This window comes from Lepus europaeus, chromosome 13 (assembly GCF_033115175.1).
Source record: "Lepus europaeus isolate LE1 chromosome 13, mLepTim1.pri, whole genome shotgun sequence".
Taxonomy (NCBI): Eukaryota; Metazoa; Chordata; class Mammalia; order Lagomorpha; family Leporidae; genus Lepus; species Lepus europaeus.
In genome coordinates this window covers 66,945,583-66,953,563 of record NC_084839.1, presented here as the reverse complement: position 1 = coordinate 66,953,563, position 7,981 = coordinate 66,945,583, and the positions used below count along the sequence as shown (strand labels likewise).

The 7,981-nt window shown below is 43.7% G+C and overlaps 1 pseudogene; it reads right to left on the bottom strand.

The window, feature by feature from the left end:
* Positions 1-3,700: 3,700 nt before the first annotated feature.
* On the bottom strand, positions 3,701-4,301 carry LOC133772197 (protein LLP homolog; annotated as a pseudogene).
* Between the last annotated feature and the right edge of the window lie 3,680 nt (positions 4,302-7,981).

The window sequence follows — 7,981 nt, the reverse complement described above, 5'->3', positions numbered from 1 at the left end:
GCCCTAGACTCAATTTGCTGTGGTGGAGTTGCAATTGAACTCTATCCCGACTCTGGGAAGAGTGGGCAGTCCTTCTGCTTCTGGAGGCCACTGGGCCAGTGACAGGGCAGCTTGCAGGGTGGAGAACAGACCCCTGTACCATGTGACTATGGGATCTTCTGGGCATAGGTCTCAGAGCTGAGAGGGTTGTAAGTTGTGGCTGAGTTCCTGTGCACCCACTTGGTCTGACTGCAGACTCAGCTCCCTGCATGCTGGGGACAGATCTTGTGAGGGGGTTGGGTGACACACTGCAGAGTGGATCAGTGCTCTGCACAGTGTGCACATCTGGGTGAGTGAGGCATGCTGGCACTATGAGCTCACTCAAAGTTGTTAATCAGCTGGTTCACCCTGGCAAAGACAAGGGGTGGCACCATGAACACACCAGCCAGCTCCAATATCCCCTCCACCCACCAACTGCACCCAGAGGTGCTCCACCACACCCATCTTGGGTGTCACTCTGGAATCTTGCCCAACCCATAAATGATGGCCAGAGCTCCCTAACCCCACCCAGCACACACCCCTTGAACTCAAGTATAAATTATAGGTATTCCACTGAGCCCCAGAAGCACACTTCCAGGAATAAAGTCTTCAATTAAAAGAAAAAAAATCATCCAGAGGAGATTGCACAAAAGATCCCACAGATGTACAAAAACCAACATAGAAACAAACAAACAAACAAACAAAAAAATGAAGTAGGAAAGCAATAGGACTCCACAAAGGAACACAATAAAACATTGACATTGGACTGTGAAGAAGGATAGATGGATGAAATGCCTGAAAAATAATTCAAAAGAATGACGGTAAGGTTACTCAAAAACACAGGGAAATAGTGAAATGAGATATTAAATAGATAGATAGATAGATAGATAAATAGATAGATAGATAAATAGATAGATAAAACAGGGACCAGTGTTGTGGTATAGTGGATAAAGCTGCTACCTGCAATGCCAGCATCCCATATGGGTGCTGGTTTGAGTCCCAGCTTCTCCAATTTCAATCCAGCTCACCGCTAATGCTCTTGGGAAAGCAGATGAGGATGGATCAAGTCTTTGGGCCTCTGCATCCATATGGAAGACCCAGATGAAGCTCCTGACTCCTGGCTTTGGTCTGGCCCAGCCCTGGCCATGGTAGACATTTGGGGAGTGAATGAATGATTTCTCTCTCTGTCTCTCCCTCTCTTGGTAACTCTGCTTTTCAAATAAATAAAATAAAAAATAAACAAAAATTTTAAAAACACAGAAATATTAGAAATGAAGTATTCAATAAATCAAACAAAAATACAACAGGAGGCCGGCGCCGTGGCTCAACAGGCTAATCCTCCGCCTTGCGGCGCCGGCACACCGGGTTCTAGTCCCGGTCGGGGCACCGATCCTGTCCCGGTTGCCCCTCTTCCAGGCCAGCTCTCTGCTGTGGCCAGGGAGTGCAGTGGAGGATGGCCCAAGTGTTTGGGCTCTGCACCCCATGGGAGACCAGGATAAGCACCTGGCTCCTGCCATCGGAACAGCGCGGTGTGCCGGCCGCAGCGCGCTACCGCGACGGCCATTGGAGGGTGAACCAACGGCAAAAGGAAGACCTTTCTCTCTGTCTCTCTCTCACTGTCCACTCTGCCTGTCAAAAAAAAAAAAAAAAAATACAACAGGAAGCCTCAGCAACAGACTTGGTGAGGCAGAAGAAAGAATATCCTGCAGAGAAGATAGATCTTTAGAAACATCTCAGGAGGAGGAGGAGGAAGAAGGGAAAGAAAGAAAGAGGAAGAGGAGGAAGAGGACACGAAGGAGGAAGAAGTGGAAGAGGAAGAGGAGAAGAAGAAACCAAAAATAGTAATTAGGTTTTATGAGATATCATCAAACTATCAAATATATGACTGTTAGGAAGTGTTGAAGGTATGGGGGGAAAGAATGGCTTAGAAAACTTATTCAGTTATATAACTGCAGAAAATTTCCCAATTTGGAGAAAGATGTGTTCCTCCAAATACAGGACGCACATAGAACCCCAAATAGGCATGATCAGAAAAGAGCCTCATCATAACAATTTTTTAAAAAATGTATTTATTTATTTGAAAGGCAGAGTTACAGAGAGAGGCCTTCCATCCACTGATTCACTCTCCAAATGGTCACAATGGCCAGGGCTGGACCAGGCTGAAGCCAGGAGCTTCTTCCAGTCTCCCATGTCAGTGCAGGGGCCCAAAAACTTGGTCCATCCTCTGCTGCTTCCCTAGGCACATTAGCAGGGAGCTGGATCAGAAGTGGAGCAGCTGGGACTCATACTGGTGCCACAAGGGATGCCGGTGCTGCAAGCAGCAGCTTAAACCACTATGCCACAGCACCAGCCTCAAGTGTTGATTTTTTGAAAAGCTAAACAAAATTTTAAACCATTGACTCAAATAACAAAAAAAAATATGGAGAATACCCAAATTAATAAAATCAGAGATGAAAAAGGTGATATTATTACAGTGACAAATTGGAAAATCTAGAAGAAACAGATAGAGTTATATCAATTATAATTTATTAAAATTGAGGCACTAAGGTATAGAAAACTTGAATAAGTCAAGACTGAGTTTGAGTCAATAATAAAGAGTCTCCCAAAAAACAAAAGTCCAGGACCAGATGGATTCACCGCAGAATTCTACCATAAGGAAGAACTAATACAAATTCTTCTTAAACTATTCCAAATAATTTAAAGGGAGGGAACCCTTCCAAACTTTTTAAAGATTTTATTTGTTTATTTGAGAGGTAGAGTTACAGACAGTGAGACGGAGAAACAGAGAGAAAGGTCTTCCTTCCGTTGGTTCACTCCACAAACGACCACAATGACTGGAGCTGCGCTGATCCAAAGCCAGGAGCCAGGAGTTTCTTCCAGGTCTCCCACGTGGGTGCAGGGGCCCAAGGACTTGGGCTGTCTGCTACTGCTTTCCCAGGCCATAGCAGAGAGCTGGATTGGAAATGGAGCAGCCAGGACTAGAACCGGCACCCATATGGGATGCCAGAGCTTCAGACCAAGGCGTTAACCTGCTGCGCCACATTGCCAGCCCCTCATGTCATTCTCAAACATGTAAATCTACACAATATGTTATGAGTATGTCCATAAGTGCTAAGGTATTTTTTTTTATATAACAGAATAAGAAATAAAAAGTTTATATTGGGGGAAGTTCAGGGAAGGACACAAGGTCACTAGGAGTAATAGACTTTAGAAATATTGTTGATTCATGGTGGGTATTTAGCCTAGTGGTGAAGATGTCGGTTAGGTCAGCCATGTCTCGTATGAGCAGACCTAGGTTCAACACCCAGCTCTCGGGCCTGACTCTAGCTTCTTTCCGATGCAGACCCTGGGTGGCAGCAGTGATGGCTCCAGTAATTGGGTTCTTGCCACCCATGTGGGAGACCTGGATTGAGTTCTCAGCCCTTGGCTGAAGCCTGGTCCATCCGGGGCTATTGCAAGCATTTGGAGAGTGAACCAACGGATGGTAGCTCTTTCTCCCTTTCTCCATCTCTTTCTCTGCATCAGGAGGAAGAAAGGGAGGAATAGAAGAGAAAGAGAAAGGGAGAAGAGAGAGAGAGGAGAGAGAGAGAGAAGGAGAAATAGCAATGTTCTATTTTTTCAACTGAGTGGTAAGTACATGCATTAATTTTATTTTATTTTATTTTTTTCATTCACCACAGAAAATATTTTATTTTAGTTCTAAAAAATCTGAGCAGTTACACTGGGTCTGAATTGAAGGGGAAAAAGGTCAACTTAAAACACAAAAAGAAACAGTCTTCATTTGGTGAGAGCTGAAAGCAAAGCACACATTCTTGCCAAACAACTGTCCTGTGGGGTCTTTTTCAAGTTCAGAATGAGAGTCTCTCTACCATGCCAGACCCTTTGCTGCCTTCACTGCTTTTGCTTTGCTCTTTCCCCTTCCTTTCTCTCTCTTTGCCTTCAGCCTTTTTCTTTGTCTCTGGTTCATCCATATTGGCTACTGTCCATGTTGATCTAGAAGAGTCTTTCTGTTTCTCTTAATTTCAGTCTCCATTTTCATGTCATCTTTTTCCTCTGTCACCTCACATTCCATTTTCTCTTGGTAATGTTTGGGTACTACCACAGTTGCTATCTCTTTAACATCTTTCATGACAACATCACTGTCTGGTTTGAGAATACTTTTAAGTCTGCTCAGCTCCTTCGGAGCATTCTTTTTTCTCTTTTCAGCATGCATCTTCCTTTTCCATTTACTCCATAAGCTTTTAGCCATGTTTTACCCGAAAAACTTCCAGACGCTCACGCCACAAGCTGATCACGCCGACCGGTAATTTTATTTTGCTAGATTTATTTACTTATTTGAAAGGCAGAGAGAGTCAATCTTCCATCTGCTGGTTTACTCCCCAAATGGCTGCAACAGCCAGGGCTGAGCCAGGCTGAAGCCAGGAGTCAAAAGCTTCATCTGGGTCTCTTATGTGACTGGCAGGGATCCAAACACTTGGGACATCTTCTGCTGCTTTTCCAAGGCCATTAGCATAGAGCTGGATCCAAAGTGGAACAACCAGGTCTCAAACTGGTGCTCCTGTGGGATGCTGGTATTGCAGGTGGAGGCTTAACCTTCTACACCACATCACTGGCCCTGCATTAATTTTATTTTTACAATCTTACCATACAACTATCTCATATTTTCTTTTGAGTATTAGAAGTTTTTATTTATTTATTTATTTTGAAGTTTTTATTTAAAGATTTTTTCTAAAAAGTGTATTCTCATATTTTAATATAATTAGAATATATTTTAATATGATCTTAAAATGGTTATTAACATACAGCATCCTCTAAAAAAATTTTGATTACTAAAACAATCTTTGTTCTGCACATACAGAAAAGATCTAAAGAACAGAAAGCTTGGCGGGCACCGCGGCTCAATAGGCTAATCTTCTGCCTTGCGGCGCCGGCACCCCAGGTTCTAGCCCCGGTTGGGGCGCCGGATTCTGTCCCGGTTGCCCCTCTTCCAGGCCAGCTCTCTGCTGTGGCCAGGGAGTGCAGTGGAGGATGGCCCAAGTACTTGGGCCCTGCACCCGCATAGGAGACCAGGAGAAGCACTTGGCTCCTGCCTTCAGATCAGCGCAGTGCGCCGGCCGCGGTGGCCATTGGAGGGTGAACCAACAGTAAAGGAAGACCTTTCTCCCTGTCTCTCTCTCTCTCATCCACTCTGCCTGTGGAAAAAAAAAAAAAAGAAAAGAAAAGAAAAAGAAAGCTATTCTGCTTCTGTATGTCTTCTTTTGTGCGTGTGTGTGTGTCGCTTTCTGAGAACCAAACTCCATACTGTTTAATGAAGACTCTTCCTATGAAGAAGCAAAATCCCTGCTCTCTTCCTTGACACACTAAGGGTGGGAAATAGGTGGAAATAATTGACAGGGAAAAAAAGGCTGGTGAATGCCAACCCCCCCCCCCCAAAAAAAAAAAAGCAATGAAATAACTAGATTTAATTTGGAAGGTGTTGTTTTGTTTTTGCTTTTTTTTTTTTTAAGAATTATTTTATTTATTTGAAAGAGTTACAGAGAGAGGTAGAGCCAGATAGAGAGAGGTCTTCTATTCCACTGATTCACTCCCCAAATGACTGCAATGGCCAGAGCTGAGCTGATCCGAAGCCAGGAGCCAGGAGCTTCCTCTGGGTCTCCCACATGGGTGCAGGGGCCCAAGGACTTGGGCCATCTTCTACTGCTTTCCCAGGCCACAGCAGAGAGTTGGATCAGAAGTGGAGCAGCCTGAAACCAAACCTGTGCCCAAATGGGATGCCGGCACTGTAGGTGGAGGCTTTACCTGCTATGCCACAGTGCTGGCCCAAGTTATTGTTTTAATCTCTTACTGTGCCTATCAAACCTTATCAAACATAAGCATGAGTATGTATATATAGGAAAAAATAGTTTATATAGTGTTTGGTGCTATCTTCAGTTTCAGGCATCCCCTGGGGGTCTTGAATATACACTGTGGATAAGGGAAACTCCTGTATCTGCTGAGAGGGGGTCCTTTTTCAGCTGCTATTGTCTAACTGGCCGAGGTTGTGGTTGCAACAAGGCTGGTTCCCACCTGCTAGGCCAGCATTCCATATCTGAGTATTAGTTCAAGTTCTGGCTGCTCTGCTTTTGATCCAGCTTCCTGCTAGTGTGCCTGGGATAGCATCAGATGATGACTCAAGTGCTTGAGTCCTTGCCACCCATAGGGGAGCTCTTAATGGAGTTCCTGGCTCCTGGCTTCAGCCTGGCCTGCCCTGGCTGTTGTGGGAATTTGGGGAGTGAACCAGAAGATGGAGGATCTCTCTTGCATTCTTGCTCTCTTTCTCTCTGACACTATGACTTTTGAATAAATAAATAAATCTTAAAAAAAAAAGTTGGAATTAGAAATGGAGTAAGGGCTCAAATCCAGGCACTCAGGTATAGTTGTGGGCATCCAAAGCAGCATCTTAATCAGGGGGCCAGATGCCCGTCCTACGCTAAGTGCCTTTCTGCCTATCAAGTCATTTAAGCCTGAGAATCCAAGGAAGTGGGAGCTGTTATTTCCATTTTACAGAAGAAAGAACCAAGACACAAAGGTAACTGAGTTGCTGTCACAGTTATTCAGTGGTAGTCTCTATTTGAACTCAAGCAATACGCCCTCCAGAATCCATGCTCTGAACCACTGCCGCCTACTGCCTTCTTCACATAGTCTTGAATGAAGGACAGAGCAACAGCGGGCAGGAAACAGAGAAAGAACAGAGAGGCAAGGAGGCAATAGTGACCTGCGCTTGAGTCTGAGAGACAAATACGCCACTCGTGTACCAATATTGCTCTTTAATAGGTGTGGAATCGTCCACCAGAACAATGGGCAAGAGTTACAAACACTTGCCTGAGCAAGTATCCTAATCACCTTTAAATTGTAAAATACAGCACTCTTAAACTTTCTTTCTTTAATCAATCAATTAATTTTTTAAGGAATACAAATTTCATAAGTACAAATTTAGGAATATAGTTATTTTTCCACTTTACTTGCCCTGCTAGCTATACTCCTCCTTTCCTCTTCCTTCCTCTCCCCTTTCTAGACCCATTCTCCATAAAGACTCATTTTCAATTAACTTTGAACACAGAAGACCAACTCTATATAGTAAGGATTTCAACAATTTGCACATACACGCACACACACACACACAAACTGTTTGGGAACTAGATTTACAGTTAACTCTCATAATACAGCTTATTGAAGACAGAGATCCTGCATGGGGAGTTAGTGCACAATGACTCCAGTTGTTAAACGTTTCCTCATTCCCATCAGGGAACACTTGTTTGCTTCATAACCCAACGTTTAAAAAAAATAAAACAAAACTTGGAGCTCTCTTGCCACCTTGTGGTACTTTACAGTATTGCTACTAAACACTTAATCTGGGCTGTGCTCCAGGGAAAGTGCCAATATCAATCCTAGGGCTATTTTGCCTGCTTTTGATAATTTTAGTCACCTGCTATGGGCTTCTGATCTTAGGTAGGTAGGTAGGTAGGTAGACGTTTAAAGCATGATGACCAACATTGGCACAATCCAAAGCAGAACGAAGCACCAGATGGAGGCTGGCCATACACAGACCTCTCTCAGGAAAGCTGTCCCGCCTAGCCGCTGTGGAGGACAAGTCTGTGTGACTTTCCACAGTTGTAACAGTATCAAGGCAGTTCTTCATGCAGAACACACCCTGAGTTTCCACAGACTAACCCAGTTATACATTAAATAATATCATAATTCTTCAGTTAGCCACCACCCTGTTCCCTCAACTCAGGGCTGGTCTCCCTGCCCTCACTACCCATGAAGGTAAAAGAAAATCAGTTGTGTTTCTATATGCTATCAATGAGCAATCTGAAAAGGAAATTAAGAAAATAATTCCATTTACAATAGAATAAAAAATAAAATACTAAGTAGGAATAAATTTTTTTTAAGATTTTTTTTTTTTTTTGACAGGCAGAGTGGA